The 13791-nt window shown below is 48.4% G+C and overlaps 1 protein-coding gene across 1 annotated transcript in view; it reads left to right on the top strand.

Annotated features, from left to right (window-relative positions):
• The first annotated feature begins 499 nt into the window (after window positions 1-499).
• CKMT2 (creatine kinase, mitochondrial 2) overlaps window positions 500-13791 on the top strand; it is a 30754-nt gene continuing 17462 nt past the window's right edge. The window contains exon 1 of the mRNA XM_032847468.1: window positions 500-629. The gene's annotated coding sequence lies outside the window, so the exon portion shown is untranslated. The remainder of the gene's footprint in view (window positions 630-13791) is intronic.

Below are 13791 nucleotides of genomic sequence, written 5' to 3'. Positions count from 1 at the left end.
AAGAGAAACGTGATTGTCATCCCTGAATCCAGGCCCTAGACAACAAGTTAGAAGGACATCTTTCTGGCCCCTGGCTCAGAGCCTGGTTAGCAGCGGGGAAGCGGGAGCTTTACGCATCTTCTACCTCTCAGCCCTCTGCTGGGGCGCGCGGACGGGGTCATCCTCCAGAGCCAGCCGCCTCCCCGTTCCTCCCTCGCCGGATGGGGCTGCAGAGGGAACCTGGAAACAAATCCCCTAACAGGTGCGGCAGGCCCCCTGCCGACGCTTCCACCCCGAAGCCGAAGCCGGGTGCTGCGGAGCTGAGCGGTCCGGGCAGCCAGGCTGCAGGCCCGGAACCTGGCACAGCCCCGGGAGCCGCGGCCTCCAGGACGGGACGTGGGGGAGGGCAACGTTCGGGAGAAAGGGCAGGTGTTGGAGAGCCCAGGACCCAGGGGAAGAGTCCGACGCCGGCCTTCAAGGGCACCGCGGCGGGAGCCTGCGCGCCCTGACGTCCGACGGCAGGCACGGGATTGGCCGACATGGGCCCCCGCCCCGCCCAGCCCGGAGCCTTTTCAAGGCCAAGGCGGCCCGCCGCGGTTACACTTCTCAGCTGTTGCGGGCAGCGGGACGTGGGAGACTCCGGCTCCAAGGTCAGTGAGCCCCTGAAACCCGACTTTATACCTGCCTAAGCGGGGCGCACAGCTAGAGCCAGTGTGAGGCGCCTCGTGAGCAGGGGGCCGAGGGCTGCGGGCGGGACCTCGGAGGACAGCCTAACAGCTCTCAGGGGCGCTGCTCCCGGGTGAGGGCTTCGTGGTGACCCCTAGACGAGCCGCCAGAGCGCGCGCCTTGCGGCCCGCTCTTCCCCGCACACAGGCGCAGGCGACCGGTCCCCGCAACAGCTCTGCGGTGAGGCGCTGCTCTCAGCACCTTGCTGGTCGGCTTGTTTTGGACGGCGAATTAGGCATTTTTCTTAACGGAGTATCTAAATGCATTTGGAACCTTAACCTTCAACTAATCCGTTCGTTTCTGGGGATGCTTTTCAACCTCAATGGCATTAAAACAATGGGGGATAAATAAGAGGAAAGAGGGTCTCAAAAGAAGCTAACTGCTAATTAACCCAACAGCTGGACCCAATTTAAATTGGCTAATACTATGGCTAGAGATTCATTTCTGAAATCACGAATCCATTAATCACGGGCCACGCAACTGTTTTGCCCCCAGCAGAGGTAAACCTGTTGCACAGTTGGCCTAAACGTGCTTCATCTGTGGCAAAATGTGTTTCCTGTTTGCTTGTTCACGTGGTTGGCTCCCGGGGGCTTATGGTCAACCCTGCTTTGGTCTCTTGAGTGGAGGGCATCTCTGGCTGCCCATGTTCTGGTGGGCGTGGAGGGTGACATGTGTCACCAGAACAAGCCACCCTCCCTCAGCTCTTGTCAGTGTTGCCCTTTAGACCTTCCCTCCAGCGCTGCCCTGGGCTCTGTGACCTTGAGCATGGGGTCAACTGGAATCATGTGAGGTGGCAGTTAGCGCCCTTGTGACAAGGTTATGCTCCGTCAGCCGCTGTGCTGTTTCCAGAAGTGCCACTTCTCCTGTTTTTGAATTTGTGTCCTTGTTCAGCTAACTCTGCTCAAAGAGAAGAACACCACCACTAGTACTTGGCAAGAGGGCTTCCTGACTGGGCAGGCTCTGAGAGGATATTTGGGTGGTGGTAGCTGTGTGGATGCTCCAGTTCCACCTCCACACTTAGAGGTGCTTTTCCCCCAAACTCAGGCTTTAGAGTTAACCCTTCTGTGGGCTAAGGCTCCATTTCAGCAAAGAGCATGAGGGCCACCTGTTTCCACAGACTGCCAGTTCATGATGAAATCCTATCCTTAGAGAACGGGCCATACGCCAGGTTAGTTTTCCTAAAGGGGTGACCGAAGAAGGCCCCGAAAATCATGGGTTGGGAGGTGGGATGAGGAATGGGGAGCCCTGGGTATTCAGAGGCAGGAAGAGGACTGGTTCTGAGACAGAGGCCCCGGGTCTCCATCTCCACCACAGCTCGGAGCAGCCATTTCTCATCTGTGTGTCAGCTGGGAGTTCCTGCCCACTTAGCCAGGAATCCTGCAGTGAGCCGGTCCTGAAGGTGACTCTTGGAGGTCACTCCCACCCCTGTCTTGAAGCCACACAGAATTCTTTCCTTGGTCAGGGAAGAAGGCACCCACTCTTCTACAGTATCTCACAGAACTAGATGGTTCTTAACTGACTGCCTGTGAGAGATGAGTCTGGTAATGGTTGTAAATGTATGATATCAGGAGCCCTAGGAAAGGCCTCTGGTTTACAGGGAAGGACTATAAATATCTCCTGCTTGTGACTTTCTACTTGCCGAATAGAACAGAGGTGACACTGGTGCCCAGGGGTGGCAGTATATCTAGCGGTGGTGAAGTAACTTGAACCCTTTGCTCTCTGGGAGAACTGGGAGGGGACAGCCATTTTCTGCTGGCCTAGTAGACGGGGATCATGGGAATTTGTTCAGAGTGTTCTGTGGAGCTGCTCCAACCCCAAGGATGTCCCCGTTTTGGGGTGACTCTCTGGAAGAAAGCTGACCCGTGGTCCTCCCCTTGCCCTCCACTGCCCTCCAGCCCCAAAGAGTTCAAACATGTGGATGCCACATACAGTTGGATCAGAAATAACTCGGAGTCAGCAGAAAGGCACTCATGGCATCTTTATCCAGAATATTCAGGAAGACCAGGAATGTCCAGATTGAGGTAATAACAGAACCCAAGGCCTCCACATTCCAGGATGTGACAGAACCCCATAAAACCCTTAGACCAGGACCCAGACTCCTAGTATGCCTGCCTAGTAGAGAGAGAGAGAAACAGCTCTTGGGCACTGTGACCAAAGGACTTACGATGGTGGCTCTTATTTTTTAACGGAGAGGGCTAGTACCAACAAACACAGTATTATTGCCTTTTGGTGTGACCTTGCAGCCCAGATAGAAACTTTTCCTGGTATGGAGCCCAGGGATTCTGCCAGATTGTAGCCCTGATGCTTTTCAATACAATAGTCATAGAGAAGTTCTAAGTGAGGGAAACAGGCAGACAGCTTCTCTGGGGTGAGGGCTAGAGACAACATCCCTCCTCACCCCTGCAGTCCCTACTTCTGTATAAGGGAGGAGACAGGGGAGGAGAGAGAAGACAAGCCTCTGCCCCACCTCGTTAGAAAAAGGCAGGCTGGCCCAGCATCCCCTGCATGGCCGGCAGGCACATTGGGCACCTGTGTCTGAGTGGAGCGGACAGATGACAAGGAAGGAGAATGGCTTATGATATTCCAGGAGTCTGGGGAGTCACATGCCTTGAGGGGACACTCCTGTGTCTAGGAGCTGCTATGATAAATGCACTTCTATAGGCTGGGGAGTCTGAGTGGAGGGTTCTGTGGAACTCCCAGGTCCTAAATCACAGGTGCTTTCCATCCGATTACTGATGAGTGCAGGGCTGTCTGTGAGGTGCTGTGGTCTGAGAGGAGCCCAAATTCAGGTCCCAAGACACACCTGGGTTCAAGTCCCAGCTCTTTCAACAAGTCCCAAGACCCGGGCCTTTCCTGAGCCTCTGTTTCCCCCATCTGCAAAATAATGCTTACTTGGCAGGATTGTTGCAAAGATTGAAGATGTTGTTTGTAAGGCCCCTTGCATGGGGCATGGCTCATGGTAGGAGCTCAGTAAGTGTTAAACAAACACCTGACAGGTTTGACAGGGCATGCAGGGACGGAAAGGACATCCCAAGTGGAAAGGCAGAGCAAAGGGTCAGAGCTTGGTGAAATGCCAGTAGGTGAGGGACTGTCAAGCAGGGATAAGATCCCCTGATAACAGGGGTCTGGAGAAGAACTTAGGAGCCCAAGTAGTTAAATCCATTTAGTCAACTCGGATGTTGGTTTTCAGAACATGTTCAGTGGATCTGAAAGTATGCAATGGGTTCCTTCTAGAATGTAGTCTTATTCTTAGATTATAAATAAAACAATTACATGAAACACTTGAAATGCTAAAAATATAAAACAAAATTAGCAAACATTCAGAGAAAGGGCAGACAGTGCTGATTGGGATAATCGGAGGTGGCTTTTGGGAGACAGTGGTAACTCTCCCATTGCCTTGGGGGTCGTTAGGAAGAAGGAGGTTGCATACTGTCAGTGCTAAGGGCAGCTTGTCACTTAATTCTCACAACACCTGGGGAGAGGTCTCATTGAGCCCATTATGTAAATGGGTTTGCTGAGGCTCAGATTCCCAGACCCAGTAGGGGCTAGGAAATCACCTGTGAAGCTTTTTTTCAAATGCATAAGTGATGGCCCCATTCTTGTGGAAACTCATTCAAAAGATACAGCCTGGAAATCTGGACTTCTAACATGCTGCACAGCTGATTTACTTTTTAGCTTGTTACTTTTTTGAATCATAAAATTATACATGCTTATTTTTACAAGGGACACAAGACTGACTATTAAGAAAAACTTAAAAAGCTGCCTCCTCCAAGTCTCTTGTTCTCAAGTAACCCTTTTAGCAGTTTGAATAACTAGTATGAATAACCATCAATACTTTATGTCACATAAATATATGGAAATGCATATATATTTATACTGTTAGAAAACTGGAACCACTCATTCTCATTACTATCCAAGTAGTTTTTCCTTTTAATGTAAAAAAAAATATGGCATACGTGTTCACCCAGGTGAAGTGAAGGTAGTTTTGACTAATTCTTTACTAGCCATGGAATATTCCAGCGCCTGAATGTGCCACCACTTAATACAACCCTTTTCCCTCCGATGGACAGGTGACTTCCTGGGTTCTTCTGTCTGTCACTACAAACGTGATCCTCCTGTGACTCTCTTCTTATATACTGGCAGCCCTATTTCTGCAGAATGGATTTTCAAAGTGTGATGCTGGGCCAGTGGCTTTGCACCTGTTAAGAGAGTTTTCTTTGTTCACTTTCCAAAATGGTTGTAGCATCTCACTGAGCAAGCCAGGTGGTTACAAGCCAGGATCACAGCCAGTAAGGGGCGGGCTCTGCAGAGCTGCACCCTCTCTCACCTCCTGCCTCCCTACCCCTCCTCAGCATTACTCAGCAGGAGCCTTTTAAGACCAAAAGAAGGCCTATCCTTGCCCTTTGCATGGGCCTTTATTTATTGCTCCCTCCAGCTTCATTGAGATGTAACTGGCATGTAACATTGTCTAACTTGAACATGCACATTGGATACAAGTGTATAGTGTAAAATGATTGCCGTCACAGCATGCGCTAATACCTCTATCCCGTCACATAATTACCATTTCTATTTTGTGGTGAGAACATTTAAGATCTCCTCTCTCAGCAACTTTCAAGGATATCCTACAGTATTATTAATTATCACTGTTACACTATAACTTAGATACTCAAAAATTTTTTACAAGTAGAAACAACCTTGAACCAACATCTCTCCATTTCCTCCAGTCCCCATTCCCTAGGAGCCACCACTCTGCTCTGTTTCTTGGAGTTTACCTTTTTAGATTTTGTGGGTTGTCATACAGCATCCTTCTTTGTCTGACGTACATCACCTACATAAGGTCCTCAAGGTTCACCCATGTTGTAGCAAATGGCACGATGTCCTTATTTCTCATGGCTAAATACTACGCCATTGTATACATACATCTTTATCCATTCGTCCACTGGCAGACACTGTGCTGTTGCATATTGTGGCTATTATGAGAAATGCTGTACTGTACATGAAAATGCAGATTTCTCTTTGAAGTACTGATTGCGTGTCCTTTGAACATATAACCAAAAGTAGCAATGCTGGATCATATGGTAGTTCTATTTTTTCGTTTTTGAGTTCTCTCCACACTGTTTTTACGTTCCCACCAACAGTGCACAAAAGTTCCCTTTTTTTCCCAGATCCTCACAAATAATTCTCTTGATTTTATTTTTGTACTGAAGTATAACTAACATACAGTGTTAGTTTCAGGTGTACAACGTAACGATTGAACAATTCTGTACATGACTCCGTGCTCACCACGGTAAACATAGGCACCACCAGTCAGCAGTGTTTTCAGTATTACTGACTAAATTCCCTGTGCTGTACTTTTCATCTCTGCAACTTATTTCAAAACTGAAATTATATACCTCTTCATCCCCCACCCATCTCCCCTCTGGCAACTACCAGTTTGTTCTCTGTATTTGAGTCTGGTTTGTTTGTTTTCTCTTTTCTTCTTTGTTCGGTTTTATTTCTTGTATTCCAAAATATAAGTAAAATCATGTGGTATTTTTCTCTCTCTGTGTGACTTATTCCACTTAACATTATACCCTCTAGGGCCATCCATGTTGTTGCAAATGGCAAGATCTCCTTTTTTATGGCTGAGTAATATTCGTGTGTGTGTGTGTGTGTGTGTGTGTGTGTACACATACCACTCTTCTTTATCTGTTCACCTATGGATGGGCACTTGGGTTGCTTCCATATTCTGGGCTATTGTAAATAGAAGTACATACATCTTTTTGAATTAGTGTTCGTTTTCTTTGGGTAAGTACCTAGTAGCGAAATTACTGAATCCTGTGATATTTCTATTTTCAGTTTTGAGGAACCTGCATACGGTCTTCCACAGTGGCCACACCAATTTGCATTCCTACCAACAAGGGTGCAAAGGGTTCCTTTTTTCCCACATTTGTCAATGTAAAGTTTTTCCGGCGAGATAAACACGACACCAGGCAAAGTGGGTGCAAGGCAAGATTTATTAAAGGCATCTCCGGCGAAGTTTCAGGGCTCAGGAGAAGGGGAGCCAGCAAAGTTGCGCCGGGAGGAGGTGGGCACCCTCGGGCGAGGTTCCGCGACTCTGGAAAGAAGAGTGGTGGAAGTCGCGCCCAAGGCAGGGAGGAGGGGGCTTTTAAGGGGTCTTGAGGGGAGCTCAGGGGTCTTTTGGCAAGTTTCCCTTATTTGGATATTTCGCCTGCTCGCGGGGTCCCGTTGGTCCATAGGAGCCCGGGGCGGGGGTCTCAGATTCCTGCTTGGGCCTTTGTTCTCCTGTCCAAGCCCAGGTCTTGTGGCGGGAACTTCGCCATCTTAAGTAGCCCTTTCTGCCAGCCCAACAGTCAATACCTGTTATTTCGGGTCTTTCTGATTCTAGCCACTCTGATAGGTATAAGGTGTCGTCCCATGGTTGGTTAGCATTTCCCTGGGGGCTAATGGTGGTGAGCATATTTTCACATGTCTGAGCACCTTCTGTACAGCATGGGCCCTTATTTAATGATCTCCGCAGGAGCAGAATTTCTGACTTGGAGCAGCTAAGTGTAACTGGCCTGCAGAAAAGCTCTTGCTCTCCAGCTCGGGGTGCCCTGGGCAAGCAGCAGGCCTGAGAAGTCCCTGAGGAGGGGGCCTAGAAGGAGAAGGTATCAGGGCCGAAGGAAATGAGGGTTCCTGGGAGGAAACCGTAGGCACAGAAGGGGTGCGGTCTGATAGGCAGGAACAGGCCCAGCCTGCCAGGGATGCATGTCCCTGGAGGACCGGCCATCCTCCCAAGATAGGGGAGGCTAGGGACAAGGGTCCATCTTGGCTAAGCAAGCCCAGAAAGGCCCTAGGAGACAGCTTGACTCAGGAAGACAGCCTGAGGGGTAGGCCAGAGGGTGTCACACAAAAGCATCCCTGGGAAGGACCTTGCGGGACTCCAGGCAGACTCTATAATCACCCCCTTGGGCCCGTGCACGTCACTGGCGGGTGTTTGCAAGTGTGTTCAGTTGATAATTCCGTCAGTCATAAGGAGTGAGGAAGCCCTCAGGCCACTTCCCTTGGATGAAGCTGTTTGCTGAGGTGAAGGGAGAATGTCCTCAAACCCCGTGACAACAGGTAGAGGTACTATACAAACACTGTACTCGTTTTTCATCCTTATTATTAGTTTCACTTTAAATTTGAGAAAACGAAGACATGAAAGGAAAGTAAGTTTCTCAGGACAATAGAGAATTGTTAAGTGGCAGAACTGGATTCAAATCCAGACTTCCTGGCTTCAGAGCCTCTGGTCATGGTGCTACAGCGGCGTCTGTACATGGCCGCTAGTTCGTTGTCACCGTTGGTATCCAAGGAGGGTGAGCCCCCAGGAAAGCCCGATGAGAGGATTTAGGAACAGGTGGACGGTCGGACAGTTGCCACCCTTTCCAGTCTAGACCCCTCTCATGAGGCCTCAATCACGTGAAAATATATTACGTCCTGGGGCACCTGGCTGGCTCAGTCAGGGAGCATGTGACCTTTGATCTTGGGGTTGTGAATTCAAGCCCAATGTCTGGTGTAGAGCTTACTTAGAAAAGGAAGGTCATTCCCTCTGCAATACCTCCCAGTTACCTCCAGTTCAACCTGATCATCCTGTCCTAGCCTGTACTCCAAGCCTGCTCCCCAGCCAGGATTCCCAGTCAAGTGAAATCCTCAAGTCAGAAACCTGGGAGTCTTCCAAGACTCCTTCATGACTCTCATGCCCACATCTGACTGGTCCCAAAAGCCCCCTGAGCCCACTCACTAAGTATCTTGGAACTTCATCTATCTCCATGAAGCCTTCCCACCACCATGGCTGAAGCCTGGAACGTCTCCTGCCTAGTTTATTCAGGACACTAGGACCTGATTTCCCTGACTCTAGACCCCTCTCCCTTTCTCACCAATTTACCAATTTAGTAACATTAGCCACAAGAACTTCTAACACTTCCAGCCTGTTCCCTCTATGTCAGCATTTGTGCTGAGGGCTCATTTAATCCTCACAAAACCTCTGTGAGTAGATCCTATGATTAGCCCCATCATACAGATAAAGAAACTGAGCAGCTCTTCTCAAACTGTCTGCAGCAAAAGCTGTCATTAATTTCTAATCCATCACAGACCAATACATTTGTAAAACATGATAAAGTATATAATACATAATAAAGTACATAATAAAGTACAATGACTAGAAAAATAAAATGCAGGCATAGAAAATACAAACTTAAATTTTCTTAAAATTTCTCTATCAACATGCCAAAAGCATTCTAAATGCTAACCCTCAATTTTTTACCTTCTTGAGAAAAATCTCCTTGATATATCAGGTAGACTTGGGTCTTCTCCCCTGTTAATTATCTTCGCTTATGTCACTTTTTATTCGAATGATCTGTTTTTTACAATGATCTCTCTCCTATTCCAGACCAGAAGCTTCTGGAGGGCAGCCCCAGAATCTGACACAGGGATTGATTCTCTGATATTGTTGAATGGATGGATAGACAGCCAGACAGGTGGACAAATGGATGAATGAATAAATGAGATTCAAGGCTAGCTCTCAGGCTGCGAAGTGATCTTCTCCATTGTGGAGGCTGCGTCCACACTTTGCATAGGCCACTCATGAGTGGTTGGGTTGGCCTCATTCAGATCTGTCCCTGGAAGCTCCAAGTATTCTGGAATCTAGAATCAGTCTGGGTTGTCCCCACATCATGGGTTTTCCTGGGGCCTTTGGGGATAGTCAGCCACCACAAATCCTAGGTGGATTCAGTCCCGGTTTAATCTAGTTCTCTAAATTTCAGGATAATTGTTTTCCATAGAGTCCCTCCAAAGCCAAATTTAGATCAGGGACTGTGGTGCAGGATGCCATGCCCTCCTCATGAAGATTTTGGACCTAGGCATAGAACAGGGGTATAATTAGCCTTCATTCCTCCCTTCCCTTCTGCAGCATTCACAGGTTGACTAAATCTGGTGTAGGCTGAGGGCAGTGGCTATTCTCCCATCTGGAAGATGCCTGGAAAGTGCATGGCCAGAAAGAGGCCATGCAGGCGGGCATCCATAGCCATCTGTTTATGGACATGGGTATGTGGTGTTTAGTCATTGTTTCTGCTCGGATCTTTTGTTGTTTGTGACCTGGTACTAGTCATGGGGCTGGTGGGGGCAAGCAATACGTTGGTCTGACTAAAACCAGACACGCACAGCGTAGTTGAGCAGTGTGGCCTCAAACCAGGCCAGACCATGCCCTCCCAGGAGCTCCCACGGGGCTCTGGCTCCTGTGGCAGAACACCTGTCCTGTGACTTGTCTTGGCCCAGGAGGGGAGCAGGTTATGACTGCGGACTGGGAGAAAGGACTGCTGGCCTTGAATTCCGGCATTGCCACTCACGAACTTTGTGGTCTGGTGCCAGCTCTGTTACCTTCCTTTACCTCCATTTGCCTGTCTGTGAAATGGAGACAGTAAGAGCATCAACCTCATGGGTGTTTTGTGAGGACTGAATGGGGATAATAACCACCAAGCCCAACACGTAACAAGGGCTACACAGGAGTTCTCCCCTCAGCCGGTGAGCACTGTAAAAACTGCCCCATAATAAGCACTTAAATATTTATCAAACAAATAAATAAAAAGATACCTGTCTTCACCTCACTGTCCTGTCTTCCCTCTCCCTTCATCACTGCCCACTGGGACTCCTTTCCACCTGAAGCATGTTGGTGTCATTCACAGTGACTTTGGCCCACACATCTGACTGCTTTTGGAAGTCCATGGTCAGTGGTATTCCTAGAGGGTGGAGAAAGCCCTGAGGGTTCACCCTCTGGTGTTGCTTCCCCTCTGGGGCTGGGGGAGAACAGCACAAACAACCTGTGTGCTGGTTTGCAACTTAGCCCAGAGCTCCCAGTGGCAACACTGACTGAGAGAAACCATTCAGTATCCCTGAGAAACCACGAGGGACCAAGGCAGCTAGAACTGGCTGGCCGCTGTATTCCTTGGGGGATAAGGGTGTCGGCTCCATCCCAACATACTGTAATATTGTTTATTATTAAATCTTCTAAGTAAAAACAGGATCTTCATTTAAATGAGTGGCTACTGAAACACAGTATATGCTTTTCCTTTATCTGTGTGACCTTGGGCTTTTAGTTGACCTCTCTGTTTTTAAGTTCCGTCATCTGTGACAGAGGGCAAGATAGCTGCTCCTTGGGGTTACTGTGGAGAAGTACCTGGCTTTGAAAACACTCTCTAATTTTGATCCCCCCACCTTATGAATATGTGGGGAAATTTTTAATGATTACAGTTGTCCAATGGTGAAATGGGTTGCCTTAGGAAGTGGTAAGGTGCCCAGCTCTGCTGGTGTTTAAGGAGGGTTGAAGGTATAGGGGCGACTGCATTCAGGCTGAGCTAAATGACCCCTTCTGACTTGGGGTCTCTATGTTCATTCTCTCTCTTACCCAGCATTTATTACAAATCTTCATGTGCAGGCCAGTGAGCTTGAGAACCAATAAAAATTGTGACCCCATCCTATGGTCTTCGGGTCTTGTCTCTTCAAACTGTGGGATCAGTTCTGAGGGATGTCCACCCTTGCTGGAGCCCTGCTGAGCTCCTGACACAGTACTCCCCCCATGTGAGGGAAGGGAGGTAACTAAACCACCGCTCCCCTTTTCTTAGGATATTTCCTTTAGAAAACTTGTAAATTCTTTCTCTGTCCCTTTGAGATGTATATAAATCTCTTTAAGAGGAAGTGAGCCTCCAGCCAGTTTTACAACCTAGAAATGTTTTTCTCAAGGGCCTGGGAGCCATCTCTTTGAAATGTACACATTAAGAAAGATCTGCCCCTGGCAGGGGGAGGGGATTGATGCTAGTGGTTCAACTTAGGGGCCAGGCTCCAAGTTGTAAAATTACCTGCTGTTGAAGAGACAGGAAAACCTTATTTTTCCTTTGGCTGAAGGCAATTAGCTAACACAAACGCCACCCCAATTTCGGGTGAACTTGGAGTAAGCGCTGTGTGACAAATAGTGCTGTCATGTCTTACCTGAGTTACTTCGAGAACATGTACGCAGACAGGTTCTATCAGCCTGGTTCTCTAAAAGGGTAAGGTTTTGTTCTAGTTTTGCAATTTCTTTCGTGGACTGCCTGGGAGATGCATCACAGCCTGCCTTAATGCTTGGTGATAAAGATTCTTTCCTGTATTTTGTGGAGAGGAATTTCTGGATGACAGATTTTAGTTAAATTTCTCCGATACCCAACACTGGTTTCTCATCTGCCTCTTCCTTCCCACCTGCCTACTCAGTCAAAAGATTCCTGATGGAAGGAAGGACATGCACGTGAGGCTTCATGCTTTGCTGGGAGGCTCCATCTGTTACCGGTGGGGCACCCTGTACCAGATCTCCCTGGGAAACAGACGAGGTCGGGCCGCGTGGGCTCCCACAGACCCGGCCTGTTAGGGTTGAGAGAAGAGGAGTCTGCCTTGGGCTGCTCTGCTCTTGGCAGCTTGTGGAGACCCAGAACCTGAGCAGGGAAATGCTGAAATCCAGCCTACCAGCCTTGCCTGGTTGCTTTTATGATAGGATTTCAAAATCAATAGCTGAAAGGGATGTGTTTAATGTAAATAGGTTTTTTCCCCTAGTTTTGTAAGTTAGCTTCCCGGGTCAAACTTGACCCTAGGTTGGCTTAGATACCAGGCCCGAGCTTTATAGCAAATTAAAAGTGAGAAGTGCTTGGGAGCAAAGGAGCCAGGCCAGAGGGGGAAAGGTGCCTGGGGGACTAGCCCAAGGGAAAGGTTCCCCTCCTGGAGACCTACATGCATTGTCTGAAGAGAGATAAGCAGGAGGCTGGTAAGATTTCTTTCTTCTGGAAATCAGGCAAAGCATAGCTTAAAAATAAGTCAGAGAAGAAATGTTTATTGATCAGCTACGACATGCAATGATCTGTGACAGGTAGGCAGGTTCTTGTACTTGAAGATTTTAGCCACTGGATGGGAAAAAAGCGCCTAGTGGGCAGTTCCTTATCCTGACAAGAGCTACAGGACAGTTGGGCTCACCAACAGGTGTCAAACACCTGTGTAGCGTACGTGGCGATGAGTGAGCAGCCCAGGAGTGCTGTGGAAGCTCAGACAGCAAGCAGTCACCTTGGGCTAGAAGTTTCGTGGAGACTGAGGCACCAGGCGCTGGTTCAGTCACAGGAAAGATGGACAGTAAAGTCCAAACTCGAGGGGCAGTAAGAAGCAATACTTAATCAAACTGCAATAATTTTACTGAAACAAATGAGTATGGCTATGGCGCCAGCACAAAAGCACAGTAAGTAAACTGATTTTATTTTATTTTTTTTTAATTTAAATTCGATTTAGTTAATGCATAGTGTATTATTCATTTCAGGGGTAGAATTTAGTGATTCATCAGTCATATAACACCCAGTGCTCATTACATCACGTGCCCTCGTTAATGCCCATCACCCAGTTACCCCATCCTCCAACCCCTCTCCCCCAGCACCCCTCAGTTTGTTTCCTATGATTAGCCATCTCTTACAGTTTGCCTCCCTCTCTGTTTTGATATTTTAAAATACATCTCTCCTACATAGGATATATTTGATATATCTGTACTAAAAATATGTTAGCTATATGGTGAGTGTGTGTGTAATAAGAGATCAATCAGAGAGCTCAGTATGGAGCTCTAGAGCTCTTAACCTGAAAGTCAGGCCGGTGCACTGTGTCCCAGGTGTTCTGCGCCCCATGGCAGACCCTGAATATGTGTGTACTGGTGCTGTGTGAGCTTTCATAAAATTCCCAGTGAATTTATTTAGTTGACATTTGCCTCTTTCCCCCAAAATAAGTCCGGATCCTGCTCCCGGGGAACACTGGCCACTGGGTATCCTAAGGCTCAGGGAAGCTGGCTTCCGAACTTCTCCACTGCCTGTGCCTCTGGGCCCATCCACTCGCCCTCTGACTGGCCCAGTTTTCCGGCCTCACAGCCCCCACTGTGCCCAATCAGCTGACACCAGCATTCTTGTGTGGGTCCTGGCAAGCCTAGAGTGGCTTCCTCCACCAGCAAGCAGTGCAGAAAGCATTTATTAAATAACGCTACTGAGAGCCCACCAAGTGCCAGGTGCTGTGCTAGGC

The sequence above is a fragment of the Lontra canadensis genome, unplaced genomic scaffold (genome assembly GCF_010015895.1).
Source record: "Lontra canadensis isolate GAN:19392208 unplaced genomic scaffold, GSC_riverotter_1.0 scaffold4, whole genome shotgun sequence".
Classification (NCBI taxonomy): domain Eukaryota; kingdom Metazoa; phylum Chordata; class Mammalia; order Carnivora; family Mustelidae; genus Lontra; species Lontra canadensis.
The sequence above is the reverse complement of the archived record's forward strand: the minus strand, read 5'-3'. Positions and strand labels throughout refer to the sequence as shown.